General features: G+C 39.2%; 1 protein-coding gene across 1 annotated transcript in view; it reads right to left on the reverse strand.

Annotated features, from left to right (window-relative positions):
- The window catches only part of KIAA1217 (KIAA1217 ortholog), a 703,566-nt gene that overhangs the window by 662,074 nt on the left and 14,311 nt on the right, over positions 1-27,181 (reverse strand). Inside the window, exon 2 of the mRNA XM_045787000.2 lies at positions 5,126-5,201. The gene's annotated coding sequence lies outside the window, so the exon portion shown is untranslated. The remainder of the gene's footprint in view (positions 1-5,125; positions 5,202-27,181) is intronic.

Consider the following 27,181-nt stretch of genomic DNA (forward strand, 5'->3'; position numbering starts at 1 on the left):
CCTCACATACTTCCCAGTGCTGATGCTGAAGGAGCTGGTTATACCTGCCTCTCCCCTGACAGTGTTCATGATACACTCTGGGCGTGACCCCACCTGGGTTAACAGTTATCAAGGAAAGCCTGGTCTTTGGAAGTCGAACCCTGGGCACCTACCCCTGGTACCTCCTTAACCTCACTCATTCCAGTGTGTTCTCTGAGAAATCACCCAGTTCAGCTGGCTCTAAAGGTCACCTACAAACCTTCCCAGGACTGAAAATCAATCCTTAGTTCTGAGTCACACCAGTTTGCATCCTCTGCTGGGTTCATGCAAATGTCAAAGCAGCAGGAAAGTGCCACAGTAGGAAATGGCAATCAATCCTGCCCCAGAGAGAGCAGGCCACCTGGCAGCTCGTGTACTTGCTAACTAGAAGCCCTGGACACTACAAAGGTCTGCTCCTGCCTTTAAAGTCCTTAATTCCAAAGTCTTCATTTTCTCATTGGGATTGGCCTGGATCCAAGCGTCTTGGGCACTTCCACGTGGTCTTGCCTTTGCTCACGCTTCCCCTCTGCGTGGTATGCTTTCTTCCGTTTTTCCACCAGAAAACTATCCATTCTTCCAGCCTTGCCTCAAATGTTACATTGTTTCTGAAGTCTTTCCTGACCCCTGCCAGGAAAAGTTAATTACTCCTTTAACTGTGTTCCCAGAGACATTTAAATTTCTTCTGAAGATTAGAAAGGACACATTAAAAACATGGTCATATTAACCAAATATTCAGACATCGGCCCAATGAAAGCTGTTCGAGAAAATGTCTAAATATGAGAAGGTGCAGGTTTTCCTGGTTCTAGTCTATTCTCTCAGGACCAGTCTTAAAAAAATGCAATTTGTAAACAGAGGCTCACAGCCCCGGATAGCTCAGTAACGGGCTCCTTTCCAGAGTTGAGGATCCTTATAAATCAGACATAAGCCTCAAATATCAGAAGCCCGAAATATAAAAACGTACTGTGCCATGTGCATGAGGTAAGTCCTGGTCATTCCTCTCCACTTAGCTGGGGGTGAGCGCCACAATTATAACTGTTTCTATTATAACCACCCTTGTTACCTCTATCCCTTAGATCCTTCATCCCTAAGAGTGAATGGAATTGCACTGTCTTCAAAATAGTCCGAGTAGCTATTAATTTATTCCAGTGGAATGTCTTAATAAAATGACCCCCAAACTTTCCAAACCAACACATGTCAAATCCATTTAAATGCCAGAGAAATTTTTCTCCCCGGGGCTGACTTTAGCACACATCATGTGCTCAACTTAAAGGTGATTTGCAAAAGAAACAATAAATCAGAGCTAATCATGGAAAGAGATGTTGGACGGGATTGCCAACAGACTGTGCTAAGAACTACCATAAACACTCCCTGATTTTTGCAAAGTTCATCTGTCGCCTGGAGCCCCTGGGAGGCAGCTTCAGTTCGGTAGCGAGCTTAACAATCAGGTTCCCTGGGCGGGCCACATTCAAACATGACATAGAGGTAATAAAATAATCTTCGTCTTACCGAAACTCCCAGCAATCTGTGTTTTTCTCCACCACAGCGTTAGTGGCGCCATTTTGGCTTTTATGCCAGATAAGCCAGCTCATCACTTGTAATACTTATCCAGAGGCGGGACTGGGTTCCGGCAGCTTCTGTACATCCTGCTCTGTATTAGTGGCTGGCACAGAAGAGGGACTGCCCCTTCTTTGCTTGGTCAAGAATCAGTCCCTGGCTGAAGTGTCTTCTACCTCTCTCATACCTTGGCCTTGATGTTATACGATGATAAAGGCAAATCCCATGATTCTTTCCCACTCTGATTATCCCTGGCCACTCAGCAATATTTTATACAAATCCCCCTTCTCCTGAAAACACTCGTGCAGGTGGTCCCCAGGGTGCCACACTGCCCTAGTGTCCTGCTTTGTAGCAGCCCTTCTCAAGTCTAGAAGCCTCTTCTTTCAGACCTTCCTGGAGCTCAGGCTTCCAACTTCCCCACACTCACACCCCAGGACCTCACATCCAGTCCGACTGCCTTGAATCCATCTGTTATGTCATTGACTTCTTCAAGTATCTCCTTCTCTGGCCTCTCCCCAGAGCTCCAGAAAAATCCACACAGCAGACATCCCCTTCAAGCCGGACATATGGAGCAGCTCTGCGCAATCATATTATGTTAGCACAAACAGCACTCAAATAGAACTCTTTTAAATCCTCTCTCAAAATTGCCCCTTTGACTTCCCCACACCCATAATGGGCACAATGATTTACTTACTCAGGCAATATGAGATGTATGTCTTGTGCTCAAACCCCATGACAACTCCATCAGCAAATCCCATCAGCTTTATCTCCGGCTTTCTGATGACTCCCTGTCACCACCACTCCATCCACATCACCACTGCCTCTCCCCTGGACCATGGCTCAGTCCCTAACATTAGTGATGGTTTTAAAGCATAAATCAAATCACATCACGTCCTTCTTCAAAGCCAGTCCAGGGGTGCTTGGGTGGTGCAGTGGGTCGAGTGCGGATTCTTGGTTTCGGCTCAGGGTTGTGAGATGGAGCCACACTTTGGGGCTCCATGCTCGGTGCGGAGTCAGCTTGGGTCTCTCTCTCCCTCTCCCTCTGCCCCTCCCCTCCTCAAATAAATAAATAAATCTTAAAAAAAAAAAAAAAGCACCAACCTAAAACTCCTCATTACACTCAGAAGTGGTTTGGTTTCTTTTTTTGAGGAAGTGGGGAAAGGTGAGGATTAGAGGGAATTTTATTTTTGTTATTGACAATCTTAAACGTATTTTTGGGGCAGGGGTGGGGCATTAACAGAGATCTCTACTATATAATGCTCCCTTCCTCTGGTTCCAAGTGCTATATTGAGATGAAGATCCAACCATATCCCATTGCAGCTTAAACCCTTCCTCGGCTCCTCATTGGTCTTGGACAAATACCAAAAGCACTGGGTGTTATATGCAAATAATGAATCATGGAACATTACATCAAAAACTAAGGATATACTATATGGTGACTAACATAACATAATAAAAAATTAGTATAAAAAAAAATCCTGCTGTGGTTGGCAGACCCTGCTCACTCCCCTCCTCCGCCCTCTAATACCCCCAAAGCTGCAGTGAAGCAGAAAGAGGCCTAGATGGGAAGAGCTCAGACCAGTATTCCTGGCCTGACACCTCCTCCCAGCAGCCCTCCCTGATTTTACCCACAGGACGTTCATCCCTTCAGAACATCCCAAATCCTTCCCTTCACACCCCGAGGCTGGACAGGACCAGATCCCTTTACAACTCTGACCGCCATTCTTCCCATCCTTCACCCTGTTCTCCCCCACACCAGCCTTCTGGCAGTTGCTTACACAAGCTCATTCCTCTCGGGGCCCTATTTCCTCTGCCTGGACTGCATCCCCCCAGATCACCACATGTTCACACACTTTGCTCTTACGATCTTCGAAGACATCTCCGCAGAGTGGCCCTTCCTATCCATAATTGAGCCTGAGCTCCCTCTCCCCTTTTCTGCTTAATTATTTAAATTGCATTTATTTGTTTGCTACCTGTCTCCTCCCCTGAAATAAAACCAGGGAGGAAAGGACTTCTATGAACTCATTCACCACTGACCGTTATTGTAGTCTTGGCTGGCGGCTCAAGCTGCCCAGAGCTGGCTCTGCAGGCCCAGCCTATGTGCCTACAGAAAAACACATCCCGACACTACTTAGTGATGGCATCTCTGAGATACAGAAAAAGGAGTTTAGCTGAGCATCTGAACGTGCTTCTTTTGTTGAATGAGCCATTTGCAAGGACCTTTATTTCCCACACCTGTGCCTGAGGATTGCCTGAAGGATTGAACAGGCATGAAATTAGAACTATTCCAATTGCAAATGCACAGAAAGCCAATTTCAAAAAGCATATTCCAGAAAGAAGGAAGAGTGGAAGGAGAGGAAAGATGAAGGAAGGAAGCCAGAAAGCAAGCAGCTGTCCAACAGTGACTTCAGATATGGCTCAGAGCAGGATCTTTAAACAATGTTGTTAGGGCACATTTTCTCTCCCATCTCTTGCCTCACTTTTCCTCCTTATGAAAGCTGTATTCGCTCCTGCTATAAATATGCTCCCTCTATGCAGCAAGGGAGTAACAACTGTCAATTCCAGGACTGTATTCATTAAGTAATTCCAGTGGAAAGAGGATTTCTCTCTTCCAACAGCCTTTTATCAATCCCACGAATGACTCAAGGGGCCTGTATGTCCACCACTGGACAAATTCCTTGTCCACGGATACAGGCCTGAGTGCAGTGCTCACCCCCGTGGTCTAGCTGAAGAGCAAGAGAGCTGGGGCTGAACAATGTGTTAAGCAGCCAAACTGAAGGAGTGGGAAATCCGAATCTAGTAGAACCAACCAGGATTTAGGAATGTCTCTTTTATCCCAGGTCCAACAGGTGTTTTTCGTACCAACCTGCACAGTCTTTAGGTCTAGAAGAAAATCTTTGCACTCATCAGTGATGAAGTGAGCACACACTCCCCGACTCTGTATCTGCTCCCAGGTGGACCTTCTATGTTCACAGAACAAAACAAAACAGAACCACCCAACATGCTCACAAACGCCGGAGAAGCCCTAGAGCCAACCCACCAGGACAACAGCAGAAATAAGTAAAGATCAACAAGTCAAACTCAAAAAGTGAACTAAACAGGTGAAAACGTCAGCACACTTATTTATCTACAGTTCCCCCTTCGCTGTCCTCTGGAATTACGGTTTTAAAGACCATCCATCTACTGATAACTTTCCAGTCATTTCTCCACACAGACCTCTCCCCTGAACTTCACACTGGCAAGTCCAATTCTCTACATGTGAGCTGCGCTTACATACCCAAGAGGCAGCTCAAACCTACAACATATACAACAGAAGCCCTCCTCTTCCCAAATCTGATCCTCTCTCTGTCTTCTGCTCAGAGGTGGCAACTCCATTTCACTTCTCAGGCAAATAGCCTTGAACTTGAACTTATCCTGAATTCTTCTCTCTTCCATCTGACATCCAAAGCTTCAGCCAGTCATGTTAGCTCTGCTTCAAAATATATAAAAAATCAACCTAGAGCTGGCACTTCGCCACCACTGCCACCTGGCCCGAGTCACCAGCTTCCCTTACCTGGGTCACTGCTGCAGCCTTTCGGTTGGTCTTCTGGCCTCTGTACTCAGTGTCCAACCCAGAAGCCAGAGTGGTCCTGTTAAAAAAACAAACAAAAAAGTAAGATCATGTCAGACCTCTGCTCTCAAATCTTCTGCTGCATGCCCATCTCATGAAACAAAAGTCAAAGCCAAGAAGCCCTGTGTGATCTGGTCCCAGGTGCCTTCCAGACATCACTTCCTGCTACTGGGGCCCTCGCTGGTTCAACTCAAGTCACCTGGGCATTCTTGTCAGTCCTCCTATACACCAGGCATGCTCCTGGTGAAGGCTTTTGGACTTGCCCTTTTTTCTACCTGTAATCCTCTCCTCTAAAAATCTTTACCTTCTTAGTTTGAAAGCAGCCCACACGCACCCCCATGCAACACTTCCTCGCTCATTTCTTCACTTTTCTCCAGATCACATCTCTCCACTGATGTATAATGGGAGGGAAATTTGAAAAGCAAGAAACTAAATTCTTATTAAAATGTTATTTACTTATTAAAAAGTTAAGCACTAGCAGTTTTATATGTTTGCTTATTGCCTGTGTCTCCCCAATAGACAACAACCTCCATGAGAGTGGGGATGTGTGTGTGTGTGCGTGTGCACACCTATTTTGTTCACCACTATACCCCCAGTGCCTGGAACTGTGCCCGGGATGTAGTAGGCGTTCAGTAAATATGTGCTAAATTAATCAATTATCTATCTGTAAATTTCTCTTGCCCAAGAAAAGAAAAAGCAAAATATATGGTTTAAAGAAAAATCCTCTCTTGCCTCTTCTTCATCCTCTCTCTTACACAGACTTTAAGAGGCAGAAAAATATTTTTAAGAGCCCAATATGCTTTTTGAGCCCAATATGATAAAAGAACGTATTAAATAAGAACTGTTTGAAATAAGATACAAGCATAGCAAAATGAAATATATAGTCACTGAAATAAAATTGGTACGTATACATAAAATCAATTCATATCGTACAGAATAAACTTGAGAAGGATCCCCAGAATAAAGGCCAAATGAATAAAGTTATAAAAAAAATATGCACAAAGGGAATGGCATACTTGAAGGACAAATCTTAGAGAGAAAACCCACCAGTAAAAGAATAAATGGATGATGAGAACCAATAATAGGAGGTAGGAGAGGATAAAATATTCCAGACCTAAAAAAAGCAAACCTGACATCAGAAATTGATAGTTTAACATCTTCCAGAGAAACTTAATGAGCAGAAATAAATATTATGACATAGCCTCATAAAAATTTAAAACTTAAAGAATATTTTTAAGGAGTCCTAAAATCAACCAAACTGGGGGAAAAAAATTGACTACCGTTTCTTTTCAATTATCTCCTCTATGATAATAAATGCCAGACAACAAGGAGGTTTACAGCAGATGGAGGAGGAAGGTTTATGATTTAGGAATTTTATAAATATCTATGTGCTATTCATATGTTAGGACAACATCTGTTAAATAACTACACCTGCAAATGAGGAATGTTATTTAAAAAAAATCAGCTAACAGATGAAAAAAGAAATTTACCACCCAATAAGTATTTTTACAAAAATTGACTGATGATATATTCCAGCTCACCAAGAGGTTAATAAAACTATAAGTTCAAAAAATGAAGGTATTTAATAGAAAATAACTACCAGTAGACATGGAAACTGGTTAACTGCCTGGAGATAATTCAATAAATACATTAATAGCTATGAGAAAAATAATATAGTCTAACAAATACAATTTTAATTAGTATAATCATAGTAACTGAAACAGAAGGCAAAACACACATTTATTGAAAAAAAAGGACATGTTACTCCAAAAGATTTGTTTTTTTTGTGTGCGTTATCTTCCAGATTAAATTTATGGAAGTGTAAATCTGCGTGTACAATGATGAAATGGATAATGGAAGGGAAATTTGAAAAGCAAGAAACTAAATTCTTATTAAAATGTTAAGTACTACTAGAATTTAAAAGAGACTATCTCCCTTCAATATACAAATTTTTGGAATAAACCTAACAAATGTGTGCAAAACATGCCTGGAAAAAAATGTAAAACTTTTGAAAGACAGTAAAGACTCAAATAAAGAGAAAAAAATGTCATGTCTGTGGGTCAGAATATTCAATTTTTTAGACATTTTATTTCTCCTCAAATTGAACTTTGATTTAAATGCAATTCAATCAAAATCCCAGAAATGCTTTTTTTTTAAATAGAACTTGGAAAGTCAATTCCAGACTGTATATGGAAGGGCAAAAAGCAAGAATAGCCCTTGAAGACAAAAAAGGTAAAAGGATTTGCATTATCAGATCTTAGGACTTATAATAAAATTGTAGTGATCAATCACCATAGTGTGGCACTAACCTAGGGATAGACAAATGAAACAGACAGAGGTGACGCTCTGAGTCTCTTATACATGAAAATGTGATGTATGGCAGATGCGGCATTGAAGATCACAAGAGAAAGGATTGATGCTTAATATATTGTGCTAAGACAACTCGTTGTCCACATGGGAAAAATAAAATTGGATCCCTCATCACAGCACACTCACCACACCAGAGGCTTAAAGACTTGAATTCAAAAGTCAAAACCTAAAAAACTTAAACATATAGGAGAATATCATTATGGTCTCAGGTAGGGAGGAACTTCTTTAATAACATGCAAAAAGAGGTAATGAAAGAAATTATCAATACATTCAACTATCTTAAAATTAAGAACTTCTGTTCATAGAGAGATACCATGAAGAAACTCTCATACACTGCTAATTGGAGTTAAAATGGTACAACTACTTTGAAAAACAGTTGGGCACTCTCTTAAAATTTAAATGTACACTGATCATACACCCAGCCATTCCACTGCTAAGTATGCTAAGACAGAAAGAAATACATGTTCATCCAAAGGCTGCTATGAATGGCTTTGTTTTTAATAGCCTAAAAATGGAAACAATGCAAATATACAACAAAAGGGGATGGATGGGGGCATCTGGGTGCCTGGGTGGTTAAGCGTCTACCTTCAGTTCAGGTCATGATCTGGGGGTCCTGAGATCATGCCCCATGTGGGGCTCCCTGCTCAGCGGGGAGTCTGCTTCTCCCTCTCTCTCTGCCCTTCCCCCCTGCTCCCACTCAAGCACGGGCTCTCTCTCGCTCTCTCTCTCAAATAAATAAATAAAATCTTAATAAAAAAGGGGAGAAAGGATAAACAAATTGTGGCATATACATATAATTGAATATTACTCAACAATAAAAATGAATTAACCATATATGCAACAACATGGATGAATCCAAAATAATTGCACTAAGTGAATGGAGCCAGACAAAATGGAATGCACACTGTATGATCCCATTTGTATAAAACTCTAAAAAATGTAAAATAATCTCTAGTGACAGAAAGTAGATCAGTGGGTACCTGGAGATGGGAAGTGTAGGGAACAAGAGAGAAGGATTACTAAGAGGTACAGGAAACTTTTGGGAGTGCTGAATAAGTTCACAATCTTGATTGTGTTGATGGCTTCCTAATTAGGCAGATGTCAAATTTTATTTAGTTGCACATTTAAAATATGTGTAGTTTATTGTAGGTTAATCAAAACTCACTTAAGCTGTTTTTTTTTTAAAGATATCATAAAGAAAGTAAAAAGACAAGCCAAACACTGGAAGAAGACTATATGCAACACATATAACCATCAAAGGAATAGCATTCATTATACATATTTTTTAAACTCCTTGAACCCAATGAGAATAAAGCAAGTAATACTAGAGAAACAGGCAGAAGACATAACAAGCATTTCACAGAAGAGGGACCACAAATGGTAAATAAACAAATAAGAAGATGCTCAATCTGATTAGTAATCAGGAAAATGTAATTTTAAAATCGTAATAATGTACCATTTTACTACCATATATTTATTAAAAAATTAAAAGTCTAACAATACAAAGCATAGGCAAGGATGCAGATCACTAAGAACTCTTACACATCACTGGGAAAGTTAAAATGGTATGCCACTTCAAAAACCAATGCAGCCTTAACATTAAAACTGAAGCTCTTCATACCCTATAACCCACTAATTCTGTTCTCAGGAACACACTTTAGAGAATTCTTGCTTGTGCACATTAGTAGATGCCTAAGCAACATTCGTAGCAGCATTATTTATATTAGTCACAAACTGGAAAAAACTCAAATGCTCATCAACCAGAGAACAGATGAATAAATTGTAGTATATTCTCTCAACCAAAAATTTATCAGGATAAATACGGATATACTATATCAAAATGCAGCAACACAGATAATTCATAGAAATATCATATTGCAGAAGAAGTACCAAGTTGCATAAAGTGGGATACAATTTTTAAGAATTAAAAAAAGCAAAAGCAAAGAAAGCATTGCTTTAAAAATGCAAACATATGTGACAAAACTTTAAATATAACTTCAATGTACAAGTCTTTCACCTTCTTGGTTAAATTTATTCCTAGGTATTTTATTCTTTTTGATGCTATTATAAATGGGACTGTTTTCTTAATTTCTCTTTCTGTTGGTTCGTTAGTGTACAGGAATGCAACAGATCTCTGTATATTAATTTTGTATCCTGTGATTTTACTGAATTCATTTATTAGTTCTAATCTTTTTTTTTGGTGGAGTCTTAAGGGTTTTCTATATATAGTATGTCATCTGTAAATACTGATGGTATTACTCCTTCCTCACTGATTTGGATGCCATTTATTTCTTTTTATTATCTGATTGCTGTGGCCAGGACTTCCAGTACTATGTTGAATAAAAGGGGCAAGAATGTGCATTCTTGTCTTGTTTCTGATCTTAGAGGAAGAGCTTGCAGCTTTTCATCTTTGAGTATGAAGTTAGCTGTGGGTTTGTCATGTATGGTTTCTATTATGGTGAGATATGTTCCCGTTATACCCACTTTGTTGAGCTTTTTTCATAATTTGGAGTTTTTTATCATAAACTGATGTTGAATTTTGTCAAATGCTTTTTCTGCATCGATAAAGATGATCATAAGATTTTTATCCCTCATTTTACTAATGTGATGTATTACATTGATTGATTTGTGGATATTGAGCCATCCTTGCATCCCTGAATAAATTTCATTTGGTCATGGCATATGATCCCTTTAAGGTATTGTTGAATTCAGTTTGCTAATATTTGTATATATGTTCATCGGTGATATTGGCCCATACTCTTTTTTTTTCTGTACTGTCGTCTGTTTTTGGTCTCAGGGTAACATTGGCCTCATAGAATGAATTTGAAAGCATTCCATTCTCTTCAATTTTTTGGAAAAATTTGAGAGTAGATATTAACTCTTTTTTAAATGATTGGTGGAATTCACCTGTAAAGCCATCTGGTCTTTGACATTTGACTTTTGTTTGTTGAGAGTTTTTGTTTTTGTTTTTTTAAGATTTATTTATTTATTTTAGAGAGAGAAAGAGAGAGAGAGAGCAGAGGGCAGAGAGAGAGGGAGAGAGAAACTTTAGCAGACTCCTCACTGAGCTTGGAGCACGACATGGGGCTTGATCCCATGACCCCCCAGACCACAACCTGAGCTGAAACTAAGAGTCAGATGCAAAACTGACAGTGCCACATAGGGACCCCAAGAGTTTTTTGATTACTGATTCAATTTCATTACTAGTAATAAAACTGTTCAGATTTTCTATTTCTTCTGACTTAGTCTAAGAGAATGATAAATCCCAAAGACTAGTGCTTACCAATGAAGGGAAGGCTAGCAAGAACACACCAGTGGATTTATTGGGATAAGATTCCTTTGAGTTGAATGCTGATGTTCTGGTTAAGCTGGGTTCCAGTTAAGTTGCATGGTTCCAGTTACCGTGGCAATATAATAACACAGATTTATTTTTATAACTTACATGTGTGCTTCAATATTTTGTATGTATCTAATGGTATAAGATAAAAACATTTGAAAGAAAAATTTTACACTTCTTAGCATGATAAGAAGTAGTCAGTTAATATACAGATATATAAGAAAATTGTTAGAAATGCAGTAAATTGTTAGGTAACAAAGAACAATTTACAAAAGATAAATGTGCCCAGAAAATAAACTTGGAAAAAGATTCAATCTCACCTAAAATCCAGAAAATTGCCCCTTGAAGCCACATATTACTGTCATCTAAATTATCAGCTATTGTATAATTATAATTCTATTGTACATTTAAAATCCTGGAAGTTTTATTGTTATTTGACTAAAATACTACTGAAAAGTCAATTATCAAAACATTTTATAATCTGAAAATATTCTTACACTTTAAGCCAAATATCTTACTTTTGATAACCTTTATTTTTATAGTGTATTCATCATAGTGAAAAGTAAATATTCAACAACATAAAAAATTAGGAAAATCATTGTAAATCTCCTCAAAGGCATAAAAATTGACAGTTTTTAACATTATGTAACAAAAAAGCAATGTTAATAAACATTAGATGAAAAAAATAAGGATGTATACACATACAACTATACTTTTAAAAAGGACGAAACCTATAAAAAGTCATGGAATTAAATACTCCAGAATTATAACACTAGTTTTGTTGGGTTGATAACACCACAAGTAATTTTTTACTTTTCTCTACATTCTGAGATTTTCATATGTGAATTATATTTCTTTTGTCATTTAAGAAAGTTAATAAGAAAATGAAAACTAATGTTTAAATATTAGGCTTACCATTACAAACAAATTAGTTTTACCTTCCCCAAAGTCATAGGAACATTATCCAAGTTGGTACTAAAAAAAGCAAACACCAAAAAAATAAAGAATAAAAAAAGAAAACCTAACAAACTGAATTTAAAACCCCATAAGAGTTAAAAAAAAGAAAGCTAAATTTAGTTGGAATGGTGGATAAAATTAATAGAGAAATATTTCCTTGAGTTCATATAAAAGGACAAGACAAAGAAAAAAGTTGCAACAGCCTTTTTCTCTCCACGCGGAGTGGTTCATTTTTTCAGAGTGAGCAAAGAAAAGAACACAAATCCCTAAAACATATTTTTCAAATGAGAAAGTACATCCATTTGAACTTGACTTTTAAGGTACAGACATCTGTAAACAACAGGACACAAAGGTGGGGAATTGGTGCCCATATCTATTAGCAGACAGCTGCTTATAATTTTGGTTTAGAGTTGGAATACTATTCTTGGAATAACCAATTGTGTTCAATTTATAACAGATGTAACCAAGTGTGTATTACAGTAAAATGCTAGTTTCCATTAAGTCAAAAGTTCAATGAATAAACAAGCCCTGTATGTAAGCAGAATGACATTTATTGTTCCGAACCAAAGAATTCACTCTAATCAGTGGTGGACAATAATTATTCCATTAAGTACAGTGTTCTTAATTTTATTCTACTTGGAAGAAAGGGGGAAACTAGCTCATTTGTTGTGTTATATTTAATTATGTCTTAAACATAGGGAAATACCTAAACATTTCACATGAATCAACATTTCACCCACATAACCATCTTTAATCTAAGGAGGGAAAAAGTCTGATTCAAGACCTAGTTCACAGTCTCTCTATAGTCCTTGCATAGTAACATCAAATCATGCCAGCCTTCCTGCCAAAGAGGCTTTCTATGTGCCTTTTAATGGGTGTCCCTAACTATGCTGTTGCCACTGAAGTCCCTCTCACAGACCATTCTCAGGGCAAGTTTCCAGAAAGACTGACTCAATCGCACTATTTTATGAAAACCTTCAGTTTTCAGTACAGCTCTATGGAATGGGCTGAGCCACGGTGCAGACAGCAGGGTAGCTAGAGTCCAAATCCAGGGTTTAGAAAGGTAGAAAAATGCCAGAAACATAGAAGCGGTTATAGTTGAAGACATTAGAGGGAAGGAAGATTGGTGAGGTCAGCAGGCTGGAGGCAAGCACTTTGCGAGAAAAGCTGGTGTAAAATATTGGGTATAGGAGGGATCCCACTGGGTAAAACTGAGGCAGACACAATGGCTTCAAGTAGCTGGAAGAATGGACTTGGAGGGCTTCAACTTCCACCCAGGACCAAGGTCATGGCCAGATGTGCAAATTCTCCTGGGTGTGGGACAGTCTGAAGGCGAAGTTATCAGATAAGCATGGCGTGTCTTCCTCGTACATCAATTAACTCAATGACAAGTAATCAAAGCATAACTCATATTAAAATAATTACACACATATTATGGAAGGGAATATAAAATTACATGAATTTTTAAGCTGCAACACAAGGGCTTAAATAAATTTTGATTTTTTTTTTTTTTTTTTGGACCACTTCGGGCTAACTACCCAAGTTTGGAACTATGCCTTCATTCTCTTCCTCCTTTAGGGATACTTATTTAGGGGTAAAATTTGAGAGAATCTGCTAAGTTACCCAACATGGTAATAAAAATCTTCCATAATCAGCTTCCTGTCCACCTTTCAAACTTATCTTCCCCTATAATAAATAAGTCTTCCCCTGTAATAAATGATAGATGATCGATCGATCGATCGATCGATCGATAGATCTAATAACACTGTGGAAAAAAACTTGGGAAACATCTTAAGAATGCTAAAAATTCTAATTCTACTAACTCTGTGTAAAAAATGTACAAGTATTGGGGTGCCTGGGTGGCTCAGTCGGTTAAGTGTCTGCCTTCTGCTCAGGTCATGCATGATCTCAGGGTCCTGGGATCGAGCCCCGCAACAAGCTTCTTGCTCAGTGGAGAGTCTGTTTCTCCTTCTGCCTCTGCCCGTGCACCCTGCTCATGCTCTGTCTCTCTCTCTTTCTCAAATAAATAAATATCTTTTTAAAAAATTTAAAAGTGTACAAGTACAAAGTTCTCCTTTTACAACTTCAAATATTCACAATTAGAAGTTACTCATGAGCCAGTCTCAACTACTGAGAAAGTTATGAAGCAGGAATAAATGTGCAAAAATGAATGTGCACAGCACAGAGTGATAATGCAAATTAAAGCTCACTCATTTTTGTTTTAGAAGAGACCAACATGCCATTACTATTTGTCTATTTAATTTGTATATAAAGCCCTAATAAAGTGACTTTTTTTTTCATTTTCCCAGGACACAGCAGTTAAGAAAAAGAAAATTAAACAATCAGAGGGGGAATGGGAATAGTGCCGGGAACAAGTACACTGACAGAAAGTGGAAGAGTTAGAAACAGTGACAGCAAGAGCTAGAAACTAATCAACCGGATACAATCATCAAAAAGCAAAAAAGTGTAGGGCCATTCATTTCAGAAACAGATCAAAGACATCACTAGCCCTACAAAAGTGGCATGGTCCATGAAAATCAGATGGGCTGATGGTCCTGGTGGTGGATTCCTCAATATCCACTTGACCCCAAATTATAACAAGTTCATCACTCTCTGCTGGCCAGTGACTGGTCTTGAAATGGGCATGTGAACCAATCCTGGCCAATGAGTTCTGTGACAAGGTCTGTGTGATGACCCCCAAGAATTCATTGGCCATTTGCCACAGATGGAGAACAGTGCCAAACACAATGGGTAGGGCAGAATTAAACAAGGAAGAGAGGAACAGCTAGACCCAAGATACAAGACCCCAAACCCGCCCATCAGGAACTGTAATATATGAACTATAGTATCTACTTGCTCAACTGGGATTTCCATTCCATGCAGTCCAAAGCTTCTCATTACACAGACTAAGCTATATTTAAGAAGCCAGATACATTTGGAAAATATTTTTATCCAGATTTATTTTAATTGAAGATAATTAATAACAAATACTAGGCAATTTTTTCTTTAACATGACAATGAGTATCCTAATCCAGGAGCTAATAATAGATTTAATGGGAAGTGCTAAGACTTCATATATATAAAATATATTTTAATTTATATATATGTAATTTTAATTGTGGTAAAATACACAGCAGAATTTACCATCAGAACCATTTTTTAAAAGATCTTTTTATTTGTTTTAGAGAGGGAGAAAGAGAGAGAGAGCACAAAAGCAGGAAGGGCAGAGGGAGAGGAAGAGAGAATCTCAAGCAGACCCAAACCGAGCCCGGAGCCCAGTGTGGAGCTTGCTCTCAAGACTCTGAGATCAAGACCTGTGTCGAAACCAAGAGTGGGACACTTAACTGACTGTGCCACTGAGGCACCCAACCATCTTAACCATTTTAAGTCTACTATTCCGTAACATTAAATACCTTCACATTGATGGGTTATCCAGCCACCATTTACCCACAGAACTCTTTTCACCTTGCAAAGCTGACACTCTGCACACGTTAGACACTAACTCCCCCCTCCCCCTCCCCCAGCCCTTAGCAACCATTCTACTTCTGTCTCTATGAATCTGACCACTCTAGGTGACTTATAATTGATTTTTTTTTTGTAACTGGCATCTTGTACCTAGCATATCAAAATTCATGCCTGTTCTGGCATGTGTCAGAATTCTCTTCCTTTTTAAGACTGAATAATATTCCACCGTGTGTGTGTGTGTGTGTGTGTGTGTGTGTGTGTGTACCACATTTTATTTATCCATTCATCTGTCAATGGACACTTGGGTTGCAATGGCAAAATATTTTTAAAGCAAAAAAGATAGGAAATCTGAATAGAAACAAGAATAATAAAAGAAAATATAGGAAACCTTGTGTACCTGATTTAATGCAAAGGAAAAATTCCAAAATTTTTATTACAAGCACCCACTCTGTGCGTTTAGGCATCAGGGCTGATTTCTTTTCAACTCTGAACAGGTGGGTTTATACTAATTACTTCCATTGTCCCAGAAGGCAAATACTCTGATTCCTAAATAAGGGAAGTTTTTCTGGAAGTTTTTAACATCTTATTTATACAAAAGGTAACATACTCAGAGAACATTCTTAATTACTTTCATTGGTCTGGATCGGTTTAGGTAACCAAGAGCAGGGATTATTGATTTATTTATATTTTTATAAGCAATGAAAGAGAATAGCATACTCCAGCAGTGAAAGCAATAGCAGGATTTCATCATTTTTTTTAAAGGAATAAAAGATGTTATTTATAATAGTGACCCTGACTCCAACAGATGATAATGTTTTACCTATTATTTTACCCACATGCTGTGGGGTCTGAGAGCCAGGCAGGTGAAAGGTGACAACTCTAAGACATTAAGTTAAAATAAGACTGGAACAGGAAGCCCTAACCCGCTTTCCAATTTGCCTACTGGTGGCACTTTTTGGGTAGAAGTGGTCAGGATGGGATGAAGGAGTGGGTTCCGATGGCAATTTGGAAGTTCTATCTGACTTTTCAAGGGCACTCCCTCAGGGAAACTGGCTAATTTCCCAGATGTTTTATGAAATTCTCACACATTTCATTCTAAAAATGATTTTTTAATGGGCCTTAAAAACTAGGACTTAAAGACAACAAAAGCCCATACAAAATTGGGTGCGTAGAAGCTATTATTAATGCCCTGAATCCAAAAATATTCCTAGGGTCTTTGATAAGTTAAAAAGGTGTCAGTGGAATTCATACCTTTTCATTTTAATTTTCTAAGCAAAACCCAGACTCACAGGTTTTTCATCCCTTAGAGAGCATGAGCCATTTCTGTATGGGTGACCTGTGAATGTTACTGTAATAATTCCAGACTTAAAGTGGTTAATATATTGAATTTTTATCTCTGAAATTTAGGACGGGTTTTCCTATCCCAGAACAGAGTATTCTTACATTATGTCCAAGAGGTAGCTTTGAGATTCCAATTCCCTTTTTTGTTTAAACCAAATGGCACATTGAAGGCAAAGAGAAGAGTGTAGGGCAGTTGAAAAACAAAGTGGAAAGGAGCTCATGGGTTTTTGGATTCCTGTTACCTCTACTTTCATCTTTCAGGAAGTCCTTTATCTGATGTTAACACTACTTCAGCCCAGTCCCTCTGCCTGTCTCACCTCCTTCTGTTGCCCCCAGCAATTCATTTCATCCCTCTATTCAGCTCAACCTCAAAATCCAGCTCAAAGGTCATTTCCACAAAGAGATTTTAAAAAATAACCCCCGGTATTCTAATTGGTTTCTTTATTCAGCACTTCTCCAGGATCTAGATATTTCATTACCGTTTACTGTACATTATTATAAAGTCTTGGTAAGCAACACTTCTTTAAAATTTTAACTTTAGTTTATCAAGTCACACTCATAGGTTGAATAGGTTAAATGCTATTGCAGAGTTTAAAAACAAAGATACTAGGACACTATCCCACCTCCTCCCCAAACCCCCTTCTTCTACCCTCGAGGCAAACACTTGAATTTCTCAGCTGTTTGATCTGGCATTTACCTATCTCCTCATTTCCACATAATATGTATATATGGCTATTTCTTGATTTAATGAGGTGAACACATAACACAAAATTAACCATTTTAAAGTGTGCAATTGGGTGAAATTTAGTACATTCCCAATGTTGTACAACCACTACCACTATATACTTGCAAAATATCTCCATCACCCCAAAGGAAAACCTCTTACCCATTAAGCAATTCCTCCCCATTCCCTCTTCCCCCCAGTGCGTGGCAACCACCAATCTGGGTTTGGTCTCTATGGATTTATCTATTCTCAATATTTCCTTTAAAAAAAAGTCATTCAGTATATAACCTTTTCTGTCTGGCTTCTTGCCATAATGCACTGGAGTTTCATCCAGGCGATAACAGGCATCATGACCTTGCTCCTTATCATGGCTCAATAGTATTGCACTGATTGCACACACCTGCGCAAATACGTGTATTGGTCTGAATACCTGTTTTCAATTCTTTGGGGTACATACTGAGGAGTGGAACTGCAGAGATACATGGTGATTCTATGTTTACCTTTTGGAGAAGCCATCAAGCACAAACACTTATCTTGTGTGCACATTCTAACTAAATAAATTGAAGGGAAGGTCTTATTTTTCATTAAGTTTGCATTTTGCTTGCTTGTTTTCCTGCCTTCCTCCTCTCTTTCTCCCCAGGTTACATGTCTCCTGATATACCTCCCTAGATGCTCCAAAACTACTTATCCAATAGTTACTTCATCTACATAAACCTGGAGATCGCTATGAGAAAATATTGTAAACAAGAAGGCCCTTTTTAACAAAAAGAAATCCTATCATTTATCTTCCTTCGCTAAACAGATTTCAGGTTTAAAAAAAAAAAAGGTATAGATTTTCCTTGCTTTCCATCTCTGTACATTTATTCTGATCGGACTAGTCTTGATGCTTCTCCACCCACCTACTCTTCTCCCCAGATAAAGGATTTATCAGTAACTAAAAAATAATGCAATCTTAAAACTGCTTTCAGCTCGTGATGAATAACAAAGCAAGCAAAAAAGAATTATTTAAACGTGGAAAAAACAAACTTGAGACAAATCCTGAATCATAAAATACTTCCCTGTGACAACAAAACTTGCTTATAAACAAATAGCTCTTCAGAATATTTTCTGCTATCCTATATACCGCATTTAAATATTTTGAAAAAGAAAGCTGTTCTCCCAGGTACAAAGATATTTAATAAATGAAGGGCCATTTCAGAGGCAGTCCCTTCTGATAACTCCTGGCACCACACTATGGAGGATACAGGGTGAGGAGGGACAGAACATGCACATTTATTCTGCACCTACCAAATCCTATCCTGATGAGAATAAAATGGAAAAAAAGAGGATTTATGCTAACCAACAGGAAAGTCTGATCATAATGACTCTGACACTAAAACACAGCTCAAGAAAGTTAAGAAGCCCCTATGAAAAATGTTTTAAGAAGACACACATATTTTAATGGGATTTATATGTAACCCACTATGATCATTGCTATGAGGGTCTGGGTCTCATTACCAGGATTATCTGAACTTCTCCAGAACAACTGGTTTGTTTTTAGATTGTAGACACAGTGAATCATGTTGCTGATGATGTTTTTACCTTTGCATTGGCTGCTAATGAGCTCAGAGCCCAATTTTCCAACCCACGTCTCCAAGGAGGAGGATTTCATAGCATACATTTTGTATACTAATCTCATCTTAGGGTCACTTTCTTCCTATTCCTGTTTCCACTCTCATTGTATATATCTTTATTGCTCTGACTTAAAACCTAATAGGAAGAATATAAGAACACAAAAAAAATCAGCATCTCTAGCCATCCCACTCCAAATCAGACTTGTGATTTTAGGACTCTAACCTTATTTGGTATCTTTCTAGCAATCTATAATCATTCAAGGTTGGAGCGACCCTTTACTGTTGAGCTTGAGAGCATGGGTACAACTTATGGGCTTCATTTTCCCTCCGTAATCAGTGGGCAAAATTCTTACCTCACCACGTGGTTGTGATGCATAAGTTACACAATCCATGTAAAGAGTCAAGCATTCTGGCTGACCATACTAAGTGCTCAATAAAAATCAGCTCTTGTTGGGGTGCCTGGGTGGCACAGCGGTTAGGCGTCTGCCTTCGGCTCGGGGCGTGATCCCGGCATTGTGGGATCGAGCCCCACATCGGGCTCCTCTGCTGTGAGCCTGCTTCTTCCTCTCCCACTCCCCCTGCTTGTGTTCCCTCTCTCGCTGGCTGTCTCTATCTCTGTCGAATAAATAAATAAAATCTTTAAAAAAAAAAAATCAGCTCTTGTTAGCAACTGTATATTAACAAGTCCTCCTGTGAACTTAATTTAGAGGGAAAAAAAAAATCTCAAAGCAGAATCCAATTTGCTTCATTAAAAAAGCACTGGCACAGGGGCAAGTATTTCTTAATACCAAGAAGCGTTTTCAGTTCAGAGAAGCCTGGAGGTGAAGATAAGGTGAAGAGGTCAAGACAGCGAGTGGAGTCAACTCTCTCAAAGAGACAAGTTGTAAAAAGAAGGGCAAAGTACACAAAGAGGTTAGTATTGAAGGAGAATGCTATTGGTGAGCATGGTTTTTGTTTATTTGTGTCATGTGTGTTTGTTCATGTGTGTGTGTTCCAGATGGGTGAAACGTGCAGGGTGCCTGGGTGGCTCAAGGGGTGAAGAGGCAGACTCTTGATTTCAGCTCAGTTTGTGATCTCAGGGTTGTGGGATCAGCCCTGCCTCAGGCTCCGCCCTCAGCCAGGAGTCTGCTTGAGATTCTCTCCTTCCCTCCCTCTCCCTCTGCCCCTCACCCACCATGCTTCCGCTGGCTCCACCCCTCTCTATCTCTCTCTCCCGCTGGCGGGGGGGGGGGGTGGGTGAAACACGCATATGCACCATGACAGGTGCAGGGACAATGACAACAAGTATAAACAAACTTTACATATGAGAAGTTGAAAATGTGAAGAGAATGAAAAATAAGGACCTACAAGACTACAGATGATGTCGAAGATTTAAAAATAAAAAGCCACATGTCCATTTGTTGTTATGGACGTATAAATACCTTTTAATTTACACAGTAGATGCAGATATAAAAAGCTTCTCCTCGTAAACTAGATCAGCTTTCCCCACTGACTTACAACATCAAATTTTGCCAGGTGTGTCCAATGCTGGGCCAGACTGGAGGTGAGGGGGAGCGGGGAGAGACTCTCCAGATGGAGAAGTTGGTTGTAAATGTAATATTTGGGAAGGTCTAGCAAATTTCGTTTTATTTGGGAAAAGACAAAGCAGGTTCACGCTGGAAGCACAGGAAATCCTAATTGTGTATACTGAATTTGTTTCAATTTGTAACTTGCAATCCAAAATTCTTAAATATTGAGTTGATTTAGCACAAGGGACGCCTAGCACAAAAGGATGATGAGTTTACCTATTTAGAACCAGGACAAAATGTATGCATAAGAATCCAATACAAAGGGAATTTAATGATCAAACTAAGCCCTATATCGTAAATCAGAGTTTTGTTTTAGATGGATTTAAATAGAGGTATTGTTCATTTATTTCATAAGGAGAAATTTTTCCAAATGCCCTGAGCATACTTTTGCTTTATTTTGTGTGCAGTCTACTAGTTCATATATTTTAATGATACATTCTCATCTAACGAAGTATAAGCATAAATTTCTTATATACGGCATTAGTCAGAACGCTCCCATAAAAGCTTATTTAAGGAATGAAAAAAAAATAATGCCTTTCAAAACAGAAACACACCATTTGCATCATTTGTGCCACAATTTCTGCTTTCTTATTACCGTTAAAGCAGAAATACAACCATTAACTTGCAAATTAGGGGAAAGTATATCCCTTTAAAACAAAACTTTTTTTTTTTTTAAAGATCATGTCCTTCAAAGGTTATCTTCGTGAACTTAGTAATGCCATTTATCCTTTAAATAAAATGTTGTAAAAGGTAGTGTCATGTCAGCTTTGCTTTTCTCTCATAGGCAAGTTTAACTGTTAAAATTTAGGTAATGTGATTACTTCCTTTAGAATCAGTTCTACCTTTTTTTTTTTTTGTAAAGATAATGTCTACAGATGAGAGAAAATGAATATATACCTTTCAACGCTGAAATTCCCAAAGTTACATGGCAGTCATCTGCTTCATGCTCATTTTAAATCTCCCTGGTATATATTTGAAACTTCACATTGTGAAGCACAAAATAAATGTAAAACCTTATAGCTACATCAAAGAGACTCCAAAATTAATCAATTTTTACCATTAGGTCGCATAATATTCAATAGTAAAGAGGAAGTAAGGTAAAATAAAGAATCGCAGGCTCATCATAAATAAATTATTTAGGACATTCTATGTACAAACCCTGGTCATAGTACTTTCATCAAATTTATTTACTTCTTCACTCACTTCATTGACTAAACAAATATTGAGCTAACCGCCAAAGTGATAAAAATGAACAGACCTCGTCTCTCTCCTCTACCATCAAAAGGGAGAGACAGACATGCAAATAACAGTTACAATATAATAAAATAACCGTTATACTAGAAGTGCTTACTTATGCTGGAAAGGCATAGGAGAAGAACTACCCTGGGAACAGAAGAACCACCCCATGCCTTAATTGACAGCTCTCGACTACTGGCTGTACATGGATAAGGTCAAAGAAGAAATCTAAGAGAAGTGCAGATATCTGACCTGGACAATTAGCTGGCATCTATCTCTGAGTAAGCAAATATAGAATGGGGAGTAGATCTGGAGAAATGGAAGAAAGGGTGATATTTCCGATCTGTACCTATTAAGTATGAGGTGCCTGTGACACAGCCACGTGGGGTAACTAATCATCAGTGTATATGCAGGTCTGGCCTCAGAAGAGAACTCTAAGCTGAACAGATTTGAAAGTAAGTTTGAAGCCAAGGATATAAAGGAAATTGCCTAAAAGTACCACACATGGGAGATCATGAAGCATTAATTTTACTGAGGACTAGAGTAATCTAAATTGACTATTATTTTAGGCTATTTTCAACCCCAGAATCACATCACATATTCTAGTGGGAATTAAAGCCAAGCTTTATTAGAGATACTGAGGAGTTTTAACGGGTGTCTTGTGTAAGAATAACTCCTACTGCTAATGATGATAATGACAAAAATATCACCATGCAAATCAACACAAGCTCCTAGATGGAAAAAAATTTGGCAGAACCTTAATAATTAGACCATAGAAGAGCAGAACTTCCTTATTAACTGAAAACATGATCTGTAGAATGGTCACGGCTATTGAAATGATCATTCCTATGATGCTGGTAAACAGGAAAAGGGCTTTTAAAATGTTTGCTGATTGATGCATTTTTAGAGAAGAATGGTATTTGGTATCTGGTCCATGATAGTCTGCCTGGGTAGGAATCAAACGAATCCGCTGGAAATACAAAAACAAAATTTCTGATGATAAAATAAAACTGAAATGATTAGTGACCGTGAATGGAAACCAACAGCTCTTGATATTGGCCTTATGGGCTTAAACATGGAGAAATGCCTCAGTGTGATAGCCAGGGGCAAAAAGCCAAATGAACACAGTTTTACAGACCAGAACCTGTGTCTGATGGGCTTTCAAGAGCCACCCCAGATACCTGAGCAGGTAAACGCAGTCCAAAGTATGCTAGCTTCAAACAGTACTATTCAGTGATACCCTAGCAACTTGCTCTCTGCACTCCTATCATCTGCTATGTCAATTAATCCATGACATATACCTCCCTCGCTCTTTTCCAAACCCTTAGATCACAGTTGGAAACCTTGGCTTGACTTGGCTTCCCTCCCTGCCCAATTTATAGAGATTCCTACTGACCTCCTGTTGTTAACTTTGGCTGTTTCCCGCCTTCATCCTCTGGGATTACATTACAGAACCAAATGCCTGCCTGCTGCACTCCACCCCAACCACCCCTCTCTTTGCTGCTTTTGGCATACCAGGAGCAATTCTATACTCTTTAGAGGCAATTAACGATTGAATAGGTAATATACAAATCTTCTGAAAATACTCAATTGAGAGCAATAAGAAATAAGGCACGCATTATTTAATTAAAAGGTATTTATAACTATTAATAATTAGATTACAGTTACATGTGCAACTTCATCAAATTTTAAAAGTAGAAATAATGGCATAACATTTGATCTTTCACAGTAAACACAGAAGTTCAAAGGCCCTATGAAAATAAAATTCAACTGCTCCTGACATTTGCAATGAATATTAATTTGGCTTAAATTATTTGTTAAAAGCTTCAAAGAAAAATGCCCTTGAAGTAATAGGTTCAAAATAGATACCTGCTAAGTTGCGGTTACATTACAACACAATCATTTTAAACTTACCCACTAGCATTCAATTTCACCTCCACCTCCTCTCTCTTCAGGACGGGTTTACTGCACAGCTCTGCAGTAACGAAGAATTTGCCAGCCCATCCATTCACTGGGCCCAAGATGGCGGCTACAGCCCCACCCCAACAGGTCAAGAGAAGAAAGGAACTGGGCGTTGGAGGGAGGGATGTCTATGCTCCTTTTTCCACGTTCCTCCCTCAAACTACACAGATGAAAACAAACTTCGGAGACCCTTTTGCCTTCACCCTCTGTGCCAGATAGTGTTGATAACTTTGTACGCTTCAGCCCTTGAGCTTCAGAGGGGTAAAGTCTAGAAGCTATTCTCCCTTACCTACAACGTCCCTATGAAAAGCTCACCAATGAGAGGACCTCATGTGAAATTTGGAAGGTGCAAGGTATTGCTTTTGGATGGCAGCCACAGGCCGGCTCGTGGGTGTCAGCAGACAACAGAAGTGACATTTGACCCAGAGTTCTGCCATTTCCACATTTCCTGAAAGTGATCACCCTGGACTTGGCTCTCCCATTTTCTAATGGTCGTGTAAGTCTCTAACTGCCAGTGTTAAACTTGTCCCACTAAGATGTCTTAATCAGCTTCCATTTTCTCACTCACTCTTTCCCAGGAGGGAAGAGTGGTTGGTTTGATCTGTTGAGGCTTGTTATTCATCGGACAATGTTTCACTAGAGGGTAGGGGTACGTCATCTTTCACATGGACCCAGAGGACTCTTCCTTATTCCTTCTTCCATGCAGTAGGCATATCTGGACAGGCCCCCCAAACCTTCTGTATTAGTTTTTTATTGCTGCCGTAAACAAATGACCACAAAGTGAGTGGCTTCCAACAACAGAACTTCATTATCTTAGAGTTCTGTAGGTCAGAAGTCTCATGGGGCTAAATCAGGGTGTTGGGAGGGCAGTGTTCCTTCTGGAGGCTCTAGGACGGAATCTGCTTCTTTCCCTTTTCCATCTCCTGTAGGTGGTCCACATCTCCCAACTTGTAGCACTCCATCACTTCAATGTCTGCTTCAGTCGTCACACCCTTCTCTGTGACCCTCTTGCTCCCTCTTAAAAAGACCCTTGTGATTACAATGGGGCCACCTGGATAATCCAGGATAATATCCCCTTCTCCAGATCTTTAACATAATCATATCCACAAAGTCTCTTTGCCATGTAAGGTAAAATATTCACAGCTTTTGGGAAATAAAATGTGGACACTGGGCAGGGCAGGTGGGGTGGGCAGGTAGGAATTATTCTGCCACGTCTTCCTTTGGAAGCAGCCTGCCAGCCTCTTCCACATCCAAGCAGGTGGTATCAGGGTCTGCTCTGAATATCTGGTCCCTCCATCCCTCTGCAAGCACACTTGAACTTATGTGGTCCAATTCTCAATAAAGAGTAGGAGTAAAAAGTTCCACTTTGAATGAAGCCTGAAGCACATACTCTGATACAGATTTCACAGAACTCTGCGTTGAAGATTATACAGACAAAATCCCTACTTTTTTTCCCATCTGGCTAGCAATCTTGCCTGGTTGGTTTGCATTATTCATCAGAACCCTGGAGAATGAGAAGAGTAGATGGTGACCCAGTCCCCTAAGCTCATTATACCCACTCCATAGATATTTGATGAGCTACCCAACTATGCTTTTGTAACGGACTTTATTTCTAATGTATCTATTCTGCAATTCTGGTTTCATAAAACGAACTTTTCAAAATCAAGACACACCTGTATAAATCCGAATTGGAATGAAAGTTCAGCACAACATGAATCCTCTGCAAAATATAATGAATTTTCCAAAAACACTTGCACTATGTGACACTAAAATACAGTAAAATCATAACACCTAATATTTTTCAATTTCATATCAGTACGGAACAAAAAGCCTTGTGAATGCTGATCAACGAGGCTATTCTAGTCATTCACATTGAATTAACAAGCATGCACTACATTGTTCCCATTGCCAGCTTCTTCAGCCGATACAATCCTCATTAGCTATAAATAAAGTTGTCTTCATGACATTCATAACTGAATATTTAAATCAATATCAGATGCAGAAATGTCCTTGGTGACAATAGAGGAGCAACTGTGTTTAAAGAGCATAATACCTGCCCGAGCAGGAGCTTCAGCATCTGTTTAACTGAGAATAGCATTATTTGATTAGAACCCAACAAAACATTAATGAAAATTCTAAAACAATATAATGGCAAAGCCAGAAATTACGCTGGCCTGAATTATAATGCAGCTCAGGGATTCTTTGGCCTAGAAAAATGCAGGCTGCAGAAGGTTACAGAAAGACCCTATTCCCCTCCTGCTACTTTACTTTCTCATTCCCTCAGACATCATTCATTCATTCATGCCCATTCATTCATTCGTTCCCTCATTCTGCATCCATTATGTGCCCAACCCTGAAGACGTGAAAGTAAACAATACACGGTCCCTGCCTTCAATTTGGTCACAGAAAAACATTCAAAAATTAGTTATTCACACTATACGCCAAGTGCCAAAACAGAAGTCACTGGAAGCAAGAGAAGGAGTCAGTAATGCTACACAGAGAGCTCCCAGCAGGAAGGAACACAGTGAGGGGCTAAGCACGGGTCTGTGGAACCAGGCCACCTCTTGGGGACTAATCTCTCTGTGCTTCATATTGCCGTGTATTTTTTTTTATTTGACTTATTTATTTGAGAGAGAGAGAGAAAGAGAGCATGAGTGGGGGGAGGGGCAGAGGGAGAGGGACAAGCAGACTCTGCGCTAAACACGGAACACAGAGCCAGAAGTGGGGCTCAGTCCCAGGACCCTGAGATCATGACCTGAGCTGAAGTCAGAAGCTCAACCGACCGAGCCACCCAGGCGCCCCCATATTGCTGTGTGTTAAACAGAAATCATGATAGCACTTTCGGCACAATAAGAGCTATGCAGAAATAGTAATCAGGGCTAGATAGGCATAATAAATGCTATGAAAGTATTATACAACTAACCTGAAGTTTCACAGAAAGGTAATATTTGAGACAGGCTTCAAAGAACAAGTAAACATTTGTCCGTCACAAAAGAAAGAAGGGCATTTCAGGTGGACCGGAGTTTCTTTTTCTCTGGGAATTTTCCCCCACTCCTGGTGGGGCAGCTTCAGGGACAGCCCATACATCTACTTCCAGAAAAACCCACCTCCCTCGGGAGGATCCACCTGCCCCTTTCTCTAGTCTAAGCACATCCAACTTCCTCTGGGAAGTTTCCCGATGCCTTTAAGGTAACATCTGCAAGTCCTATCAGTTCTAACTCCAAACCAAATCTCTAGTCTGTCCACTTCTCACCCACGTCACCTCCCACAGAGTCATACCTGGGCGGGCCACCTCTGCTCTGGCCCCATTTAACCTCTTCTCCACAAAGGAGCAAGTCATCTTCCTAATATGTCAATCTTTTCACTTTACTCCCTTCCTTAAAACTGTTCACACTGCGCTCAGACTAGATCCACACTCCTTACCAA

Source organism: Ursus americanus, chromosome 31 (genome assembly GCF_024610735.1).
Source record: "Ursus americanus isolate L20-20 chromosome 31, mUrsAme1.1.p, whole genome shotgun sequence".
Taxonomy (NCBI): domain Eukaryota; kingdom Metazoa; phylum Chordata; class Mammalia; order Carnivora; family Ursidae; genus Ursus; species Ursus americanus.